Consider the following 22,831-nt stretch of genomic DNA (forward strand, 5'->3'; position numbering starts at 1 on the left):
ACTTGGGAATTAATTAAAACACTGGTTTTACCAAATTGATTGTTTTGCCTCATATATAAGTGTAAACAACCTCATGAGAAATAATTGGACTTCTTAAGTAAAACAAATCATTGTAGAAATTGTTTATTGAGCTGCCTTTTGTTCAAAATTGATTAGGGAATAACCATAGTTTCTGTTATTCAAGAAGCAGCTTCCTGAAAAATATATTGACATTGTGGCGTGGACAACACTAGACATTGCCCACTTATTGTATATAGTTGTTCAACTCAAGTTTATTCGGCAAAGAAAAATTGTTATGTTTGTTTCAATCAAGCGAACACATGTTCTGTCTGTGGCGGCTCTCCTGGGTTTGTGTGCTATAAGTGTGCTAGGCCATTATTAATTGTGTTATGTGCTGTGTTTAGCTGTGTAACACGGGCTGTGTTAGTTTTGTTAATTTTAAAGATCATTGAATAAGATTCTATGGCAGAGGATGGGGCAAGTGTCTCATTGGATGAGGTCTTCTCGATTCCACGGATTATCTTGGCAGGAGCATGTTGAGGCCATTCGAGCAACCTGGAGGTCAGGGCCTAATATCATTTAGATTGTTCTGCCAGTCATTCTGCAGGAGCAACAGCAAAGCCTGGTGATTGTTCTTAGTCTATGTTAGAGTGTGTGCTTTGGCATGGGCAAGGCATGAGTCAGGTGACCTGGTAATATGTTGTCACAATTGTGGTCGGATCAAGTGCAAAATGAATACAGCTCACCTAATAAATGGAACCTGTCACATGGTACATTTTACCACCACAATGTGCTATATTCCCTCATAATGGTACAAATCGGCTGCCCCAACTAAGGGAATTAAGTCTTCCTACCTTATGGGGTAAGATGTCTAATCTTAAACAAAAGGAAAGCTCCAAAATCAATTCACAACAAGGGCATTCTGAGGAATTATTTAGTAGTGTGCTTACTCATGATATTTGTCAATTCATGTATTCACAAAATACATTTTATCAAACATATATGCACTATAACTTAAAAACATGTATACACATATGCAGTTAAATACATACAACTAATAACATCTTACACACATATTTAACACCCAACACAGATGACACTGCTCACTATCTTATTTACAGATTTTGTAAATCAAATACACATAATGCATAATGTCATTCTCTGTTCAATAGAAATGGATGGAGCAAGAGGGACTCACCTCTACTTGCTCAGAGGCAGCATTGACACTCTCTATGCATTCAGGTTGTTCAAATGTCATTGGTTCGAGGTACAGAAAAAAGTAACCTGCAAAGTAGGAAGAATACAGTAAGTATTTTGGTTGTTTAGCAAGGGGACCCCAAGTTGGCTTTCAATTCACCCACTTTCCTATTTCTAATCTCATGAGGGAGACCTGCGCTTACTTACTTTAACAGTTACTTGATGGCATCTCATAACTCCCTCTGTGTTGCTTTGCTCAAGCGGCTGTCATCCATCAGGTAAGACGCTGTGTAATGTGTTTCAGAAGCCGCCGTGTGACGAATGTACTAATATTAAAGTATAATAATTATCAACTAACCACCAGCACCTAAATTGTATACTGTTGGCAATTTGGTTATTGATGCTTGGCAACTGCTATTTGCTTTTTAATTGCACAGCAACACATTGAGATCATTAGTGTTCAACCATGGCTTTGCACAATTACATCTTCTAGGCAACTGGTCTCAACTTTCAAAAATATAAAAAAGCAGATTTAGAGAAAGGAACAGCACTGGTCGGAGGGTTTCAATCCCAGCTCCCATAGGTGGAAATAGAGGATTCGTTTGGTCTGTTCAGTAAAGCGTTCTGGGTTTTATCTGGTAAAGCAGACACTAGCTCTTTTCAAAGTGATTCCATGTTGAAGTGATTTCCTAAGGATAATACAATCTGGTTAAGTTGGAAAGCTGGAAGATAATGATTTGACCATGATCACACAATTTGGCCAGGTAGGGTAGCCATTGTGGGCATTGCAAACCTGAACTACTGTCCAGTGTGTGAGAGATTCCACCATCCTATTCAGTTTTTTTATGGCAATTCCTGTCAACATACATCTAAGTCCTAACAAGACCTCAATTGTTATTTAGGTTCAGTGGTTTGTTCGGAATACCAATATTTGGTTTTGTGGGAAAAACCGGAACACAGTGGTTTGCCAAAACACACTCAAGTTCAGGTGCTTGGTAAATGGCAATGGTAAACATAGAAGCAAGAACGTTAAGCTGTCTTTCAGATAGTATATATATATATATATATATACATATATATATATATATATATATGTAAAGCACCAACCGGTGTCAATAGCAGGTGAGGAAAGACACAGAGAGGAGGAACAACCCTAAAGGCAAACAGTCATTTATATCAGCTGGAACCGAGCAGCCTAGGCCATTTGTCACAGGCTAGTGATTACAATCCAAAGCAACTAAGTACCATTTTAGTGATGTTGGAGCTTGGAGTGTTCAATTGGGCTGAAGAAAGCTGTGAGTATAGTCATCAAGTCTGATGAGACAGGGTCAGGTGAGGTTGTTGCATTAAGATATCAGCATATGCCTTTGGCAGATGACAGATTGTTCACCTCTCTGGGGTTTAAAAAACCTCCAAGTTTGTGTCTCGTAGTGAAAATGGAGTCAAATAGAGGGTTAACCGTCCACCTGGAACTTCCCACATTAGCATCCAAATGCTTGATTGGTGTCTTGAGGATAGAGGGAGAAGAGTCCAATTCAACCCCCAATGTCCAGTGGCATCTTGATTTGTCAGACAGTAGTCTATACAAAGTGTGATGTTCCAGCATCTCCAGCATGGGACCTCTTGCTTGTTCCTAGGCTCACGGTCACTGGCAGTGTTAAATATATTGGGCAAATCAGTGAAGAAACAAGGCAGCAGATTTTGTTTTCCAGAATCCTCAGAGTATGACTTATCCAGTTATATACCTATATTTGGTCTGTGAACCTAATTTGCTTACTACTTATATTAACAAGCGTCCTATATCATTAGTTTAAAATATATATGTCAATGACAAAATGTTGCCATCCGTGTCCCCCCTGCGCTGTGCATTGTCTTGAACACCCTCCTTACGTTCCACTCTAGAAGCATGACTGGCATACATGCACAACTTCCCTCATGCTCAGTTGCAGCACAAAAGAGAACCTCCCAGATACGGCAATGTGTGGACTAATTCTTCTCTGGCCACCTTCTGATTAAAGGTCACCATGGTATGTGCACCTCCACTCTAGAGCCTCTTGGCAGCAGTTGCTGAGAGCAGAACAGTACATGGAGGTATTATGTACGAAACATGCCTAGTTTTCATTGTACAGTGAAACGGCAAATGCTCAGCCATGGGGTGGATTGAAAGTGGCAAGCTATTTCAGTGGAAAGGCACCATCACCGAGAAGCAATAGCCATCCCACTCTTTCATTTTCCACAATATTTTTGTAAAAGTTAAACATTTAATGCTGCGGACCCAGACAACTACATACAATTAGCTATTTTTACAAAATTACCCCAAGTGTATTTTAATTGTAGACCATTTTATGTCAAAACAGTTTACATCTATATATATAAAAGTCAAAATGTGTCTGTGGGTTTGTGGCAGGATTTGTGGGTTTGTGGCTTGGTAAAGTGTTGTTCCATATACAATTCCACACCATTTCACTAATCTGCAACAAATTCTTTATAGTTACCTCTTAGGACCCTCCGGACAATACTGGCTACATGACATTTGCACACCCCACTGCTTTCCCTGGATTTCAGCACAAATCAAAATTTGTTGGTGGGTTTGTGGCTTGGCGAAGAATTGTTCCTTATACAATTCCATACCCTTTCACCAATCTGCACCAAATTTGTAATACTTGCCTGTTAAGACCCTCCGGACATTACTGGCTACATGACATTAGGACACCCACACCTTTCCCCGGATTTCACCAAATGTTAAAATGTGTTTGTGGGTTTGCGGCTGTCAGGCTGAGACTTGAAATTGTGTCCCCAGAAGCTGCTGAACCCTGTCAGACCCATAAGACGCACTGAACTACTCAATATTCACAGCTAAACACGGAACACTCCTGGAGAAGGGGAAGTGGATAAAATAAAAAAACAGATTTCTTCCTGCTAATGTAGAGGAGCATACGTTCACATCCAAAAGGAGATCCTACCACCACTACCTCTCCTGTATTGGAGACATGAGACCATGCCCTGTCTAACACCAGCTGTTGTACCAATATCGCTGCAAGTATTTGGAAGATAGTATCGATTAAGACAGCCATATCGAATGTACCCTCGAGTTGATGACAGCATGCAGGAGGAGCTTCCTGAAGGAATATAAAAAAGAGCTAAGAAAATGGACTGATGACGTCATAAGAAAATGTGCACGAAGTCCTGAAATACTGAATGAAGACAATGGGGGAATTTGTGAGCACTAGGAACTAGGTACCCAATATGTGTGTCCTGGTAGCTTGGTGTTAGCTTCTACTCGATTGGCGCTGGCTCGAGTAGAAGCTAACACCAACCAAGCTAACTGAATGAAGACAATTTGAGCCTTATTACGAGTCTGGCGGCAACCCACCACCAGCAGGTTTTCCACCAGACTCGTGTTAGTTTACCGGCGCCTGAATTCCCAGTGCCAATGGGAAATTACAAGTCCCGGCAGTACGAGAATTCAGGCGCTGGATTTCGTAACTCTATGGGAGTGGGGAGATGGAAGCTCTGGCACCATTGCTAATGGTGCTGGCACTTCCGTGAAGAGTCTGCCTACCGTGGCCACTGCTCCCAGCAGGGTCAGACCTGTCAGGTGCAGCAGCCCCGGCAGGCAAACTTGTAATTTGCCAGTCCGGAAACAAGAAAACAAGGGTGCAAGGACCGGCAAAGTCCCAATGAGGCCGAATGTATAAAATCCTAGAGAAGAAATGATGAATTAAAAAGTCAAGTGAACCTTAAACGTGTAAGAGAAGAACATTACACAGTAAAAAAGTATTGCAGAAATCAGAAGTATAAAGAATGTACATATGCTGAAACGCAAGATAGATCAAGACATTGTATAGGCTAGCTATAAGTAGTGAATAGAATGAAGGTGGATCCGCCACTGTACAAAAACTGGACATTGGTATCATGAAATAAGTAAGCCAAAGAATTATGAAAACAAAATTAAAATCTGTGTCGCAGTAGAATCGCAGGTTGTTGAAGCTGCGTTAGGAGGCTGTCTGACCTCAAGTCAAGAACTGAGAAGTCAAGGTCAGCTATCTACTCTGAAGAGGAACATGTGTGCGGAGGATGAATCTTCTCACGTTAAGGTGCAAGAAAGAACACAGAAGATGCCAAGTCTTAATTCATTAAAACATTTAAAAGCTTGCAAAATGAACAGAATCATGGTCATTTGTCACATGAGTCAGGGCTGAATATAGGGCTTGAACTTGGAGTTCCAGACACAATAGTGAGAGCCATCACTCCCGTTGCATTTCTAGGACAAAAATACTCTGCAAGGCCAAGTACAAAGAGAATTTCATTGCAAAAGCCATGGGTGATGAGAGATGTTGGGCTAATTGGGTGGTAGGGCAGCTCCATGTCCTATCTACTTACACCTGTGTCTTTGCTTATGTGCTGCTAATTGAACTGAATGTTCCAGATGTGGCACAAGCATGCCAAACCAATTGTATTAGTCCATATTATGAAGGACATTATAGCTTGAGAAACCAATGAAACACTGTGTAACTGATTTTTTATTAAATGGCACATATGAAGAGGTAGGCATAAGTTGTCCACCTGATATCGGACAGCCAATAGCAAACCTAGCTCCTATATGATTGTACATCTAGATGTGTCCCTTAACCAATCCCAACCCTTGATAGGCTTTTCACTATTGCCACATAGCATGAAGGAGTATATAATTGTACTTCATGTGGAAATCGCAGAGAATGGGCGTACGTCCGTTGATGTTCATTGTAACCTCGCTGTTTTAAATAATTGTTAATAAAACAGAAACCTGCCATCTTCTTGAGTGTGTTCGGTTACTTGGACTCAGAATTATTCTGGTGTAATGCCATTACAGATGCACATTCCAAGTGCCATATGCTGATGTGGTAGCGGTGCATATGGTTTTGATCTAAACTAGTTTGACTTCAGAGTTTCGGGCAATCGGGCATCCTCCGCCATTAGCTGAAAGATTGGGGAGTTTCCGGTGGAGAGCGGCCAATAGAAATAAACATGCAAGAAAAATCGAGATAAAGAAATCCCTGCTCGGTTTCCATAGGCGCTCCGCCGACCGAAGGCGAAGTGGTCAGATTGGAGGAGTCGATACCAAAGGCCTCCAGTCAATTAAATGGGTGTAAGTAGACTAAGGGAAAGGGCAATATAAAGGGGTGGGATTGTGATATTTTAGGAACATAAGTTGGGTAGCAGGAATGTTGTGTGGATAAAGGAAACGCCTAGGTAATCCTATTTCTAGGGAGATAGAAGAAGACATCTCAAATTCCATTCGGAATATTAAGAGAGAGGATGCACATGGTCAGGACCATGGGCGGTGACGTCTTAAACTCTGTACAGGGTAATATAATTGGAGGCGTAGAGAGAATACCTCTTACTATGAATATTATATGGAAAAGGGAAGGTGATCAGAGTGTTTGTTTTTAATGTGCACTGTGTTATTATTGTGATTATTATTTGATTTATGAAGTTCTGAAAAGTGATACATTGTGAAATTTGGAATTGAAGTTGTTTTGAGTTAAGTGTAGTAAATGATTGGTGCCAATCAGAAAAAAGATAGGTTGTTGAAACAAAAGAGGATTGAGCAGCGATTGATGGTGTTCGCTCATATTTATTGTTTTTGAGATTAAAAGAGTTGAGCAATAAGCTTTGAGATAAGTAGAGATTTATTGAATATAACAAGATCATGATCTGGTAAGTATAGACAGTTAATTGTCACTTTTCATCATGGAGGATACTGCTCTTATGCACCTTTGTAAAACATGACCACGACATGCGCTCAAGCTCAAACAGTACAGTGCAGAATGGGTAAAATGTTCATGCAATGGCCACAAGGTGGATCATTGTCAAAGGCAGTGTTACAACACATGACCACATATGTGCACGCTACGTACACGGGAAAGAAATTAGAGAAAAGACTGGCAGTTTTAGAGCTCTGTAAAATGTATCAAGAGAAGAAAGAGGACCAGCCACTGAAGGAGAGGATGCTTAATCAGCATAAAGGGGAGGGCATCGAGCGCTTGGCTGCCCTTACTCCACCTGAAACTAAGAATGTAGATGCAGAACGAGGTAAGAGATCAAATATATCAACAGATGTAGACAAGGAAATTAAGAGATGGAAAGGAGAGAAAGATAGGGCTGATGAGGTAATGCTTGTACAGAACGAATGGATGGCAGTACAGATATTACTCAAGTTAGATGGGAAAAGCATTGAGAAGGTTAGGCAAAAGGAAGACAAAGAGACGAGCAAGAAAAGAAGGGTAGGAAATGAGAGAAGCAGTTTAGGGAGGATGTGCAAAGAAGGAAAAGCAGGGAACGATGGGAAAAGATATATAGAGAAGAACAAGAGAAAGACGAAAAGCAGGCAGAGGAACTAAGGAAGTCAGAAAGTCAGAAGAAAGAAATGAAAGAAAGGGATAGGAGAGAACGAAAGAGAGAGGAAGAAGAGGCACAACAAGTGAAGGAAAAAAGATTACAGAGAAGAAGAAGAACAAAGAAAAGAAGTAAGAAGGAAGCACGAAAGCTAGAAGAAGAGAGGGTAAGAAGGAATGCAAGAGAGCAAAGGGAAGTAGAAGAAGGACTAAAACAGAATAGAAGGCAGCAAGATCTTAATTTCAGTCTCGTTCTTAAAGAACGAATAATACCTCAGATATGGATGCATGGATGCAATTATGACACATAAAATGAAAGCAGATGAAGACCCTATTGCTTATATTCAGGATATTCAAGAAAGATGGCAGCTTGAGACGTGTGAGCCTTGGGAAAAAAACTGTGGCATTATTCTATCATATTATGTGTCAAGGATTGCAATGGAAGCAAAACCGTGAGCTGAGATAGAGTTGACTATTGTGCATCATTGCCGATTGTTACTAGAGAAGAATAGAAAGAAAGATGAGAACAGAAAAGTTGAGGAAGCCAAGTTAGTTCAGTAGACATTTTCTAAATTTGCTATAGAAGGGGCAGTATTGACAAATGGAGAAGGAGGGAGGGATGCAAGAAACAACAGGTGCATCATAGGTGAGTAAAATACACCCAGTGGATCAAAGTGGCTATGGGTTTTGGCCACGAGAAAAAGGTGGAGGATTTAGAGGAACAGGCGGTGTATTTTAGAACACCCAAGGTAGATTTCAAAATGCCCAGGGTGTAAGTCAGAATATGCAGGAAGGATATAATGGTGTGTTTGCCAGAGGGCCACCCCCAGTGCGCAGTGTGTTGGAATTGTGGCATAGTAGGGCATATTGCCCTTGATGTAGAAGTCGAGGAAACATGCAACAGAATGGACAAAACTGAAGAGGGGTGTCAGGTCATCCACCGCAATACAGCACACAAACACAAGAGGGCTATGCCCAGGATCACACATCCTATCAGACACAGGCACTGCAAGCACAGCAGGTACAATAGCAGGGGCCAGTGCAAATGCACCCACCACAAGGGCAGTTGCAGCAAGCACCTATGCAAACACAATGGAATGCAAACACAGGGCAAACACTAGCACCTAGGATAGGATGTGTCACTGTGGTAGGAGGGAACCCTTTTTACAGGGACAGGGATGTATTTGTACCCTCAATAGGACAGCTCACAGGGTGACCTGACATGTTCAGTACTATCAGTAACACCAGACCCCTAAGAGGAACCAAGGGTCGGTGTGACGATAGGAGGAAAATCTTTTTCTTTTCTTGTAAACACTGGGGCGACTCGCTCTTGTATAAGGGAGGAAAAATACCCAATCCCAGGTATTTCCATGAATGCTCAAGGGTTCTCTGGAGCTATAAATTTGGTTCCTTTTACTGATAAATTACCTGTTTCCATAGGGCGAATGTGACATGTCTGTCCCCTTGTTATATTTGCGCCAGTTAACATTTTGGGTTGAGATTTGATTATGAAACTTAACATGATGATTTCATTCACTGATCAAGGAATAGTGTGCTCCACTCCAGGAATACACTATTTAAACGTAGGAGGGTTTATATTGGCATTTACAGGGCAAGTGGCATTATGAGGGGTTCCGGAAGATCCGGAAGTCTTCATGTATGGGGTGAGCATTCTATTAACATGGCTACCTGGATTAGTAGGGAAAATTGTGAGGATACCTGATGAATTTTTATTTAGACCACAAGTACCTGTGTATGAGGAAGAATGGCAGATAATCCCCATAGACCTGGAAGCAACTATAGTACTTGGGGAAATAGCAATGCTTGAAGGAGTAGATGACGAAGGCAGAGCATGGAAAACAGTGATAGTTCTTGAGGAGGGATACAGATTTACTGACATAACAGATGAAGATATTTTCAGAGATTAACGTATAGGAGATGAGGTAGTGTTTTTTTATAGTTTTTTTATAAGCATTACATACTGGATAATGATTGAGAAAAGGGAAAACCCACAGCGATTCGCACTGATGCAGCAAAGATCAGCGTTCTTTCAGGAAGACATAGAAAAGGTTCCTTTACGTTCAGACAAAATAGACTAAAACATACTAATTTGCTTCGGGGGTGCTGTGAGTCCCCGTCGATTTTTAATAGGGTCGTATAGATGGATTTAGGCAATATTGAACTCAAAAGTGCAGTAATTCAGTACGTAGATGACATATTAATCTCTAGTTAAACAGAGGATGAATGTAAGCAGGACTCTGTTCAGTTAATGACTGTATAGGCAGAAAAGGGCTACAAAGTAGTGAAGGCAAGCGTCCCCAACCAGCACGATCCTCCCCGCAATGAGAGACAATGAAGGACTCTCCCAAATCGGGAATAAAGCCAAGACAGAGTGCGGGTGAGCTTAAATGGGAGTTTATCAATCAGAATAGGGCATGCAAAGAACTCTGCAAACTCCGAGAGCGCTCTGTCTGACAATAGCAAAGACAGGCGTATATATTTACAAAAAACGTCATAAGAACCTACATAGTATAGGGGGCACAAGTTTGATGGGATTGGGTGGCGATGACTAACTATAGGTGCTGCTGCGATGTGGTTGGCTTTGGCTGGAAGACGTCACTGGTCAGCCTCGTGGGTTGGGCTGGGCCTGGCAGGTTGGCTGAGTTCATCCGGGCGGTGTTGTTGTGCCATCGCGGCCAGTGTCAGAGATGAATGTCTTTTCCTGACTTATTTGCCCTAGGCCATGCACACCGCAGTCATTCAGTCATTGCAATATTATCTTCTTTAGTAAATCTTCCAACAGGTTATTCTACAGGTTAATGCAACACAGGAGGAATGCACCTTGTGAGGGGTCTGATGGTAATACGTCAGGACATGGTTACCAGTGTCCTGTTGACCGGGGCCATAGGTCGAGGTGCTAAGCTTCAGGGCATGGGACGGGCGGTACATGCCTCCCTATCTTGTTAGATGTGGTTATAAATGTGCCGCTGTGTGTTGTCAAAGTGTTGGGTGTCATGATTGCACAGGGCCATAAGTCTAAGATGATCCGGTGGGTTATGGGGTTTACGAGGGGGCGCCTTTGGAAGTGTGTGTTCAGGCAGAGGTTTACTGCTGTGCTGTAAATAATGCAGGTGGCGGGCCGCGGCCTTGGGTGCTGCAGAGGGGGCTACAAATCTTTGAAGCGGCTCCAGTCTGGTTGGGGGAGGTGGAGCAGCGCGGCGGGGGCCTCTGCTCTCATGTTTTGGCAGCCTTTGCAGGGTGGGAGGGGGAATGGCCTTGCACGTATTCACAAAGGTATCTCCCTCGTGTGTTGCCGACTTTAGGTAAAAACATCACAAACATTTGAACACTCTATAATACTTATTCAAATCACTTTAAAACATGCATTTCAATTTTGCTGGATGTGTCTCGATTATACCCAGTCTGAGCACCGTATTCGTACACTATGTTTTAACAACTACAGTATTTAGTTATATGCATATACATTTGCAGTAAGTGAGGTAGTAGTCGGGTTGGTGGAGTACATAGAAAATGACCCGCCACTGTACGTGACGGTGGTGGCACATAAGGGGCTTAGACATACACACATGACAAGCGCATTCTCGCGCATCCTTCACATGAGTCCACAGTATGGCATCTCGTGTACTCTAGCAGCATTAGCTCGGTTATGGCGCAAAACCATGGAGGGTAGGTTACCCAGTGATACACGTAACAAATAGATCCCTGGAACGCTCCTTTATTATTAGCACCCAACTGCAATGGTGTGGGCTCGCCATTGCTTATATCATGGAGGCATGCTTTCTTATGTTTATACATTTTACAGGCTTTTGTAATATAAGAGATTTTGTGGAGAAAAGCATACTTTGCAAGTGGTCTTGGCATTAATATGTAGAGACTTTCTGCCATCTGATGACCATTTTACTGTTCTTTTCATTGCCCAGGCCTGCTGGCAGGGTCATGCTGGGAGCGATGATACACTGCGGAAGGTGAACTGTTACAATGTTAGTGTATTGAGTTAGCTCATGTCCGTCTTGTTCGTGGGAACGGGCTCGCAGCGGATCTGCCAGGGTGCCGCGGCGACAGGGATAACTGAAACTTTCCGAAGGTGGGGGCCGCGCTACAGTGCGCTGAGCTCACACCATTTTTAGTAGACAAAATGGTTTCTGAGGCCTAGCTAAATTCTATACGTGCGGGCAATGTCTACAGCAGGTGAGCCATCCACCACCTGGGCCCTGGTGGTAAGGAGGGGACGCCCGATGAGCCATGGCCCTCACCTGGGGTGGAGGTGTAGGCAAGGGGGGGTCTTTTGGACCACTCCTCCCCTACATTTTCCCCCTTTCGTTACTTAAGTAACGAATACTTTAAGTCCTCCAGCCTTCTACATTCTTCTTCGTCCATCACTGCCTCATCCCATGCAGGTGTGCCTTTTATGGGCATCCATGCTCTGCACACTCCCCGTAAGCTTTCCCCTCTTCTGGCATATTCATCTGGGGTACAAGTCAGGTATATGCATCCGCCATCTCCCGCCAAATCTACCCACACCTCCTGGTACCATTCTAGTACACGGGGCTCTCTAATGGTGGTGTGCCATGCTTTATCTATGATATCTTTGTCATGATAGATAGGCACTAGCTGATATCTTGGTGTGTCATCTGTTCCTGTTTGTACCTGCACTTCCTGCATGTTTTGTATTGTCCCACGGGTGTTGCCCATTGTCACCATCATCATTGCACCATTTGGTACTGCGTTAGCACAAACTCGAAGACCCACCTGGCACAGGCAAAAAATTAAAAGGAGGAACACCACAGCTGGCATCAAAAATTTCACAGTTGTTCCAAGCCATGAGGGGACCCAGGAGAAGATGTTATCGAACCATGTACTGTCTTCTGCTCCACCTTCCATTTTCATTTTTTCTCCTAGGTTGTGGACTGCTTCGATCACATGGGACAGGGAGCCATTTTCTGCGTCTTCAGAAGGTACGAAAGTGCAGCAGGCACTTCCTATTTTTCGGCAAACACCTCCATCCATTGCCGTCAACAGGTCCAGGACATACCTGTTTTGCATGGTCATCAGTCGTAAAGCCCTTAGTTCCACTTTTATTACGTTGAACCCTTCTTCAGTGTCGTTCGCCAGCTGAATCAATTCCCAGCGTGTTATCTGGAGCCATTTTGCGTTTGCTCTTGCTTGGACACTTGAGACGAGTGAGGCAAAGAATGTTTCTGCTGAGCTGAATAATCGATATTTATCTGGGATCTGAGCCAATAGTTCTGATGATTCCTTCGATATGTAGTTTGATGCACGTCTGTTACGGGTCAGCACTTCTCCCTTGTTTCCGGAAGACAGGACATACATTTGTGACTCCGCAGTTGGCTGGGCTGCACTTTGTTGCAGGCGTTCCTGTGTTTTTTTGCTCCCGTCGATGTGGCTTTCTGGTATTACCATTAGGGCTGAGTGCAGAGTGGCCATTGAGCTGCTGCCACTCCATGACGGGGGGAGGTGTAGGTATGCTTGGTTGCCGCATACCCAGTACGTGTCCATAAGGGCCGCTGTCCCTTTTCTCAGATCTGGGATGGTGAGGGTCTTGTTACAGTTCTTGTTTGTTCCCATGGAGTTCTTCCCCTCTCCTTTAAAACATAGTTCATAGTCTATTTCGGTCTGTAGTTTGAAAGGTTTTTCAATGGCGGTTACCCAAGTTAGTTTTGAAATGTGTTCTTTCCATACTGGTGTGCATGTTTCTACTATCCACTGCAATTTCTCTGGTGCCACACCTCTCAGTGCTTCAGCTTTGCACATTACTTCTTCATCCTTCCATTTGTTATCAGAAAAAAGTGTCCCTTGTATTACAAAAAACGGTTCTTTCAAACATACCACCCCTGCCGTCTTTGGATAGCACGTTTTCTCGTTCTGCAGCATTTGAAAAGTAACTTCATGTGCCTGGAAGGTGTTCTTAATCCTGCATAACGTGAGATGAAGGAGACATTGGGCATCTATAATTGGCAACTCTTTGGGTAGCAATACTTTGGGTGTACCTGAAGCGTGAGGGATGAGGGAGCAGACATAACAGCTCTCGTTTGTTGTTTGTTTAGCTGTGGCACTCATATCCGCATACCATTTATTTGTTTGGTGGGGGTGTCGTGGGTCTTCCATCTTATCTAGACCTAACCCATAGTACTCATCATACTTCCTCCTCCCTGCTTCCCTCTTCCGTCTGTTGTTCTTGTTCCTCATGTACTTCCCAACTTCCTGGGAGAGGGATAAAATAGACCCCCCTTTCTCATTCCCGCCCCCCGTGGCCCATGCATCATATAATATTTTGTGTATTGCTAACAGCTTTTCCTTTTCGTCCCTGACGTTATCTTGCAGGTTCTTTTTTAGGATGGGGGCAGGCTGGCTGGTGGGGGTGTTATACAACCACGATATGGCCGACGGGTTTCGGTCATTTAAACTGCGGGCATTGTAATTAGATATCCCGGGTGGAGACACTGTGTTGTTTCGCACTCCACCCTTTGGCTTTTTCTTTTGTAAGATGACAGCACTGGATGGTGTGGTATGATAACCCCATACAAGTTTAGTTCCGTCCCACACCAAAAAATCACCTTCCCTAGTATTGACACTTGCAGTTGTATTGGTCCCAGTAGTGCTGTTAATCCCAGTGCTGTTAATCCCTCCCCCCTCGTTCATCTCGATAGAGATGAACGCTACAAACCAATATGTAACCAGGCCAAACATTAGTATAAAAAACAACGTAATGCACACAGATAATCCACACTCATACGAATATCTGCATCTCTCATGTAATAATTCTCTCATTCTACTAATTCTATCCGTTGCAGGCTGCCCGTTAGATGCCATAGTAGCTCCTGTTTGAGATATAAAAGTGCATTAAGTGCATGCATGTAAACATTTTGTTGGCACCATTAGTGCCAATATATATATTGACGGGTAATGGAAGCGGGTAGGGTTGTAGGGAAGGGTATTCACAGACAAGGGTGTAAACATGTCATAATTTGATCACTTTATTAATCATATATAAGTCCAAAAAAAAAAGTTTTTTTTTTTTCCAGTAATGTATAAAAAGATAATGCAGCAATACTTCATCAGTCACTTTCCCATTTGCGTTCATTGCTGACGTACACACACACAAGTCAATATTCAGACATTTTGTTCAGTTGAATTGGTTGCTGTTGTCTGTGCCTCCTCATCTGCCTCCTCTTGCACATTATTATAAGCTCTTCGCACATCTGTCAAGTGTACCCAGTACCTCAAGCCCTTCACTTTTACAGCTGTGGGCGTGCAGTACACTACCTCGTATGGGCCGTGGAACCGTGGTGCATTCCATCGACGCACAAAACTCCTGACATAAATTAGTTCGCCTGGCAGTAGCTGTAGCTGTTGCTCAGGCTCTGTGACAGACCCTGTTAGATTTCCCTCCTCTCTAGTGAAGGGTGGGGAGAGCTGCTTTGATATTGCGCGCGCTGCCCTTGTTAATTTTTTCAAATAGTCTGTGAATTCTTCTCCCAATATGGCGGCGCTCCTGTGTGCATCTGAGTGTTCGCGCAGTGGGGAGTGTGCTGTGTGCATTCGTCTCCCAGTCACAATTTCGTGTGGGGACAGATGGTGGTCTTTACTTGGCTGATTTCTCAGTTCGAATAGTGCAAGGGGCAGACAGTAGATCCAATTCTTCTTCAATGAAAAGCATAGTTTTGATAACCTGCCCTTTAACAGTCCGTTCATCTTTTCCTCTACGCCATTACTTTGAGGATGATAAATCGAACACAATTTATGTTTTATTCCCAATAATGTAGTGACTTCCTTGAAAAGTTCATTCACAAAATGAGTGCCATTGTCTGAGCGAATCACGTCACAAATTCCCCAGCGCGGGAACACCTCCCTCACTAGGAACTTGGCGAACCTTTTGGCATCAGGTCGTGCACATGGTCCTGCTTCCACCCACCTTGAGAATGGGCACACAACCACGATCATGTACCGTGCGACATTACACCTTTCCCCCATGTCTGCGTAATCGATATGCAGTTCTCTGAATGGGCCAATGGGTTTAGGAATTGTTCCCTGGAGTGTGCGTAATGTCATTCCTGAATTGTAGATCTGACATGTTGTGCATTCCATTGCTAATCGAGATACGTGTTCCTGGAGACAGGGCACGAACCATTCTTCCTGTATTTCTGCTGCAATGTGCTGTTTGGTATTATGTGCAGGGAAGTGTAGTTGTTGAAACGCAATTTCTAGTAACTGGATTGGCATTACCACTTTCCCAGAGTTATTTTGCCGCCACAGCAAGTCTGTTCCCGACTTGCTGCACCCTCGTTTTGTCCACATCAATTTTTCGTCTGCACTAGCTCCATATCACAAATACATTCTAGTATTTGTGATATGGGCATCATGTTGTACCCTTCTGGGGGCTCTTCGTTTGTCTTATGCTTCAGCATGTATTCACCTGCGTCATATTTCTGAAAATAGGAAGCCTCCTTGGCGGCAGCGTCCGCTGCCGCGTTCCCCAAAGACACAACGTCTGTGTTGGATGTATGTGCCTGGCACTTCACTGTTGCTACTGCAGTAGGGTTTTGTAGGGCCTCAATTAACTCTTTCAACAATTCTGCATGCTCTACTGGTGTTCCGTCTGCCCGTCGAAATCCTCTCCGCCCCCATCTCGCTAGACCTCCATGTACTGTCGTCGTCATATAAGCTGAGTCTGTGTATATTGTCACTGCGCAACCCTTTGCTGCATGTAGTGCTTCTATGAGCACAATCAGTTCTGCTGCTTGTGCGGAGTAATGTGATGGGAGGCGGTATTGTACTAGTGTTTCATACTCACCGTCTTCTAACCTCACTACTGCCATACCAACATGTTTTTCTCCCGTGTCCACGTCAATCGATGCAGACCCATCCACGAAGTACACTTCCCCCTCACTCAGAGCGTTCTCACACACCACTGTGTCCTCCCCTCTTTCTCCTGTGTAGGTTGCGCAATCGTGGTCCTGCATGTCCTCTAGTTTGCACGCTTCTGTAATGAATGTGGCGGGGTTCACTGTCTTGCATCTCACCACATGGATGTTGGCGCTAGACAATATAATCTCGTAGGCTGTCGCCCGCTGTGTTGTCAGTGTGCTTTTTGACCTCTCAAGTATTGCAAATAATGAATGTTCCACAAACAATGTCACAGGGCAACCCATTACTATTGTGGCACTTTTCTCAATCGCGAACGCGGCTGCAGCGAGTGATTGCTCGCACGCGAAATGGCCTTGCATCACGGCATCCAAAGTACCACTATAGTAAGCCAAAGGCTTGTGTCCTAGGGACATCTTTTGTGTCAGTACAGCTGTCATGAGTGTTCCCTTGCAGTGTGAGAATAGGTAAAATTTGCGTCCATAATCAGGGTTTGCTAGCACTGGAGCGCTTGAAATTAGCTCTTTTAATGATTGAAATGATGCGCTCATTTCTTCTGACCATTCTATTTTTTTGTTCTCCTGTTTTGCTTCCTTGAGTGCTTGTAGGAGGGGCCTTGTGTATGCTGCATAGTCTAATATCCATGCTCGGCAATAGTTGCACATCCCCAAGAATTTCTGCATGTCTTTCACTGTTGTGGGTTCTCCTACTGATCTTATTGCTTCTACCCTGTCGGGAATTATTCTTTTTCCATCTTTTGATATCAGCTGTCCCAAGTATAAGACCTCTGTCAGGCAGTACTGTAACTTCTCCTTTTCTACCTTGTACCCCTTGGTGGCCAGTAGAATCAGGAGCGTTGTTGAATCCTTTCTACATGTTACTTCGTCTTGTGCACACACTAATAAATCGTCTACATACTGAATAATCGTACTCTCAACTGATAGGTTTCCCAAGTCTTCATGCAATATGCGGTTGAATATGCTCGGGCTCTCACAGTATCCCTGTGGTAGTCTGCAGTGTTCATATCTTTTACCCCCCAGTGTAAATGCTGTAAGGTATCTACTCTCTTCAGCCAGGGGTATTGAGAAAAATGCGTTTTTCAAGGCTACTACTGTGAAATGTGATGCCACTTTCGGGATGCTGCATAGTATTGATGCAGGGTTCGGGACCAGAGGGAACTCCTTCTGAATTACATCATTTAGGGGGCGTAAGTCCTGTATCATCCTCCAAGACCCTCCTTTTGCTTTTTTGATTGGATAAATACATGTGTTACATGGGGAGTTTGAAGGCGCTATTATCCCTTGTGCTAGTAGTGCATTTATTGTCTCTTTTATCCCTTCTTCAGCTTCACGGGACAATGGATACTGTTTAACTCGGGGTAAAATTGCTCCTTGCTTTAGTTTTATTACCACAGGTTGTACTCCGTGCAACAGCCCTACATCATGGGGGCCTGTTGTCCACACATTATTTGGTACGAGCCTCATGTCGTCATCAAAAAATGACGGCGGTGCTCCCACCACTGCCATCAATTGGACGGGGGTTTCCCTGGCTTGAATCAAGATGTCACAGGGCATCGCTATTTCCATTACTATCTCACCATCCCTTTCTGTGTCTGAAAAGAGATCCTCATCTGTTAACTCTCATAGGGTGATGTTGGCATTTGTACACAGCACTGTACGCCACTCACATCCTTCCCTATCCATTCCAATCGCAGCGATCCTTTTCGCTGACACCGGTACAGCGTGCAAGTCTAATGATACCACTGATCCTGGTGCTGTGTCGGGACACACTATGGGGCGGAAGAGGAACTCCGCTGGAATCCTCCAGTCCATTCTTCTTAGCTCTGGAATTATGAGGGCCAAAGTCTTTAGCCCTTCAATAAACATTTCCTCATTTTCCGGCAGCCCTCGTACTTCCTGTGTGGTTGTGTAGGCTTGCACTACCAACATCGCACGCAAGGGGCATATCCCGGGTGTAGAACACACTATTCCTCTCTCGGTAAATGATACGGTCATGTTAAGTTTACTCAGGAGATCCCTCCCTAACAAATTTATTGGTGAGTGTTCATAATACAGTAAGGGTGTCTTTACTGTTTTACCCCCCACTGTTACATCCAAAGCTTCTGTGTAAGGAACTTCAATTACAGCCCCAGAGAACCCCTGCGTCTCTAACTTCCGGTTAGATAACGGGAACCGGCCCTCTCTGATACATGATTTCTCCGCTCCCGAATCAACCATGAATATGAACTGCTTGTCTCCTATCTGCGCCCCTACCAATGGTTCCTCTGCTGCATTGTAGGTGGTAGATAGAACTGGACACGCAAGTGTTCTCTGTGGGCTGTCCTATGCGGGGTGTCTCATCGCCCCCCCTTCATTAAAGACACTCCCTGAAACCACTGATACGCCGCTATAAGGTGCGGGTGCGGGGGCCCCGTTTGCTGTAGTAGCAAAAGGGTTGCCTGGCGTATACTGCATATTGTCATTGTTTTGTAGGTGGCCCTGTGTTCTATACTGGTGTCTCTGTTGTTGCTCATTATTTCCTTGGCCTGGGTTTATCGGTTGCTTTTGTCCCATCGGAAGACCATATGGGCTCCCCGGGTGAGGGTGGCCATAATGTTCTGCCTCTTGGAACCCGTTGTTGGGTCTGCTTCTGCACTCCCTAGAGTAATGCCCCCATCTCCCACAGTTCCAGCAACTTCCTTGTGCACCTCTAGGACCTTGCCATCCATTTCCTCCCATTCCCCTGTACCCTGGTCCACCTCCCCTTCGGCCCCTGTACCCACCTCGTCCCCCTCGAGGGGTCCACTCTTGCCACTGCGGACCTCCGCCTTGCTCCTGCTCGTTCCACTGCCGCTGTCCTGTTCCCGCCCAATTAGTTGCCATCCTTCCTTCTATTGCTATCAGCCCCTCCTCCTCTTTATCTCCCTCCCTGCTGTGTGGGAGCGCGGCTACTGCAACCTTCACCAACTTTGTCTGTACTAATTTCGCTTCGTCTGCCAATCTTTTCTGCGCCACCTCCTTCTCCCTTTCCTTTATTCGCTTACAATGGTGTACTATTATGCTCTGAATCTCAGGCCATCCCAGGCTTCAATACCTGCTATCTTGTCAAGCGCCTTTTGCACTTCCTTTGGGAGCCCTCTTTTTATAATGAAGTAAAATAAAGATGTCGATTGATACCAGGGCGTGCCCGTTTCTGCTCTCCACATCTCTTGGACCCGGAAAATGTAATCCATAGCCTCCTCCCCGTCATTCATTGTACACTGCATTACTGACTGTAAGTCTGGCATATCTGGGAATGTTTCGCGTAAGGCATCCCACACCCTGGCACGCACTGTGTTAAAGGAGGCCCCATCATGGCGGTCACAGTCTAATGTTACTCCCGGGAAACCGGCCTTAACCCATACTCTCTCAGCCTGATCTCCCACTGCTGATACGAGCAAGCTCTTCACATCTCCTATTGCTAGGGGTACCCCGGCAGTGTGCTTCTCGAAGGCGTATATCCACTTACTTGCCCCTCCTGATAACGGGGGCAATAGTTTTAATAAATTGGCTTTATCCATCTGAGCCCATGGGATATAATTCGGCCTCCCTCCTCCCCTATGTATCAGTGGGAGCTGTAGCCTTCCTTTTGTCGTTGCATCTACACCTGTTTTGGCTGCTGATGTCCCCAGTGATGCCATTTTCCCCACCCTGTTCCTTAATCGCCCCGTCCACTCATCATCCAGTGTTCTCAGTGAACATGTACCATCCACCCCTTCACTTCCCCCTCCCATTGCCATGCTCAACCTGTCGCTTTCTTCTACATCGTCCCTTATATCACATAGTAGTTCCTCTCTGTCCACTATAGGCCTTTCTTCATTATCGATACCTCCCTCTCGTGCCCCTACTTCAATTATTCGTGTCGGTTCTTCCTCAATTCTGAACAGTATTTCACCTTTTTTCCACCCGTCTTCAAGTGTTCTATTCTCACTCAGCGCTCTAGACGTGCGCCCTGATCTTGCAGCATTAAGTGCTGTTTGTTCACATATGTCTTTTATCCTTGAGAGCTCATCTTTTGCTATTGAGAGCCTTGATTGTAAATCATCTGTTAGCTTTTCTATGTCCACCCTTTGTGTACTTGTCTGGGCTCGCTCCCTTGTACTTTCATATGGTGGGGGTGCCGTTGGTCGGTGGGGTGTAGTAGTTGTCGGGGGAGGCACATAAGTGGGGTCACTGTACACCTCTGCGGGCACAGGTTTGTTCAATATCGGGTACAAACTTATTACCTCTATTGGTGGCTCTACTTTTGACAATTCTTTAGCATCTTTCCGTATCATCAGTGGGTTGTCTGTGGTGGATGGTAGGTCAGGGTTTACTGCTGGTGCCTTAGGCGGTGGTATCTCTTCAAATAACCTCCAGAGATCCAATATTTCCCTCCTATTATGCAAGTGCTTCCCCTTGTATTTCAAACAAATGCATGTGGCCACCATATCCAGAACACTTTTATCAAAGGACCCTCCCTCTGGCCATATCTGGGGTAGCCCCTCTCCCTTCAGCTCTGTTATCCATTGGTCGTGATATTTCTTAATTCGCTCCGCGTACCCTGGTAGATTCTTACAAATATGTGATAAGGGTGTTTCGGCCCCCATCTCTGTGCCCTCCTAGTACTTGTGTGTTTCTGTGTGTCTGCAACTACAATGTAGGTGTATTATCAATATTATTTTTCGTTTTCTACTTCACAATCAATAATGGGCTCCTTTGTGCTCTTCCTCCTGCCTGCACAATACAAAACTGGCTGTACACAGTTTCTATTCTATTCTCTTTAGGGGGCACATACAAGAGCAAACCTTCATTTATTTTGACAATATCAACCCGGAAATCAAAAAGGTACCCACTCACTTCACCGTGTCATTTTTGTCTTCAAAAAGTTCTATCCGGTCACACTTACCATGACCATTTAACTACTATACATTTATAGCCGTTTTACACATTCACAACATCAAATTGTCGTCTCACACATACGAGGTGCACACACCTCTTGGTAACACTCTATTCACAATTCAAGCTGCCCTCCCTTTCCTCCCTAGCCGGCTGTCCCTGTCCGTCTTACTTGGATATATGGATGCGCATATATATATATTGGTCTGCTCTTCCCTCTTCTAGTAGGACTCTTTCTTTCTTACTTTCTCCCTAAGTTTGTGCTAATCTCACTTTTTATTTTCCCCCTAAACCTAAAGAAAAGAAAAAAAAGAAGTAATAGCGGTCACTAATATATTCTCAGTGCCCCCTTTTGCTGAACACTTTTATCTTATATTCCACTTCTTCATATATTCCCAGTACTAGTCAAGATAGCACTATGCGGCGCCGCCTTCCACCCCCTTTCGGAGCTAGGTTCCCATCACTTTTATCTCTTATTCACCTCTTAATCCTAATGGCCATATGCAAAGAAAAAGCAAGGAAATTTTAGGATGATCCTTAGTGGATCTGCGTACCCCCTCTTCGTTCCCTGTCCTACACTTCTTTCCCCACTCCCTTTACAATCGCTTGCACTCAATACTCACGTGCCCGTCTTGAACCGATAGTCTCCGAAACTGGGTCCGTCCAGGCAGTGTTGCCGTCAGCTCAACAGTCAGCCCCGGCTCCGGCGAGCGGTACTCAAAGGGGATTTTTCAACCGGGATCCCGTACCCTCTCTCTATTGAGTGCGCACTGCTTAGTGTACCGGTCGCCGTTGGCGGGCAGCCTCCCGGAGCCGGCTCACAGTGCGTATCCCTTTTCGACCGGAGATTCTCGTGCCAAAAGGGGACGGTAATGTTAGGTCGGGAAAGAATAATAATAATAATAATCACGCTTTCGGGGTCACCACTGAAGGCAAGCGTCCCCAACCAGCACAATCCTCCCCGCAATGAGAGACAATGAAGGACTCTCCCAAATCGGGAATAAAGCCAAGACAGAGTGCGGGTGAGCTTAAATGGGAGTTTATCAATCAGAATAGGGCATGCAAAGAACTCTGCAAACTCCGAGAGCGCTCTGTCTGACAATAGCAAAGACAGGCGTATATATTTACAAAAAACATCATAAGAACCTACATACTATAGGGGGCACAAGTTTGATGGGATTGGGTGGCGATGACTAACTATAGGTGCTGCTGCGATGCGGTTGGCTTTGGCTGGAAGACGTCACTGGTCAGCCTCGTGGGTTGGGCTGGGCCTGGCAGGTTGGCTGAGTTCATCCGGGCGGTGTTGTTGTGCCATCGCGGCCAGTGTCAGAGATGAATGTCTTTTCCTGACTTATTTGCCCTAGGCCATGCACACCGCAGTCATTCAGTCATTGCAATATTATCTTCTTTAGTAAATCTTCCAATAGGTTATTCTAC

Source organism: Ambystoma mexicanum, chromosome 8 (assembly GCF_040938575.1).
Source record: "Ambystoma mexicanum isolate Mex_15411 chromosome 8, UKY_AmexF1_1, whole genome shotgun sequence".
Classification (NCBI taxonomy): domain Eukaryota; kingdom Metazoa; phylum Chordata; class Amphibia; order Caudata; family Ambystomatidae; genus Ambystoma; species Ambystoma mexicanum.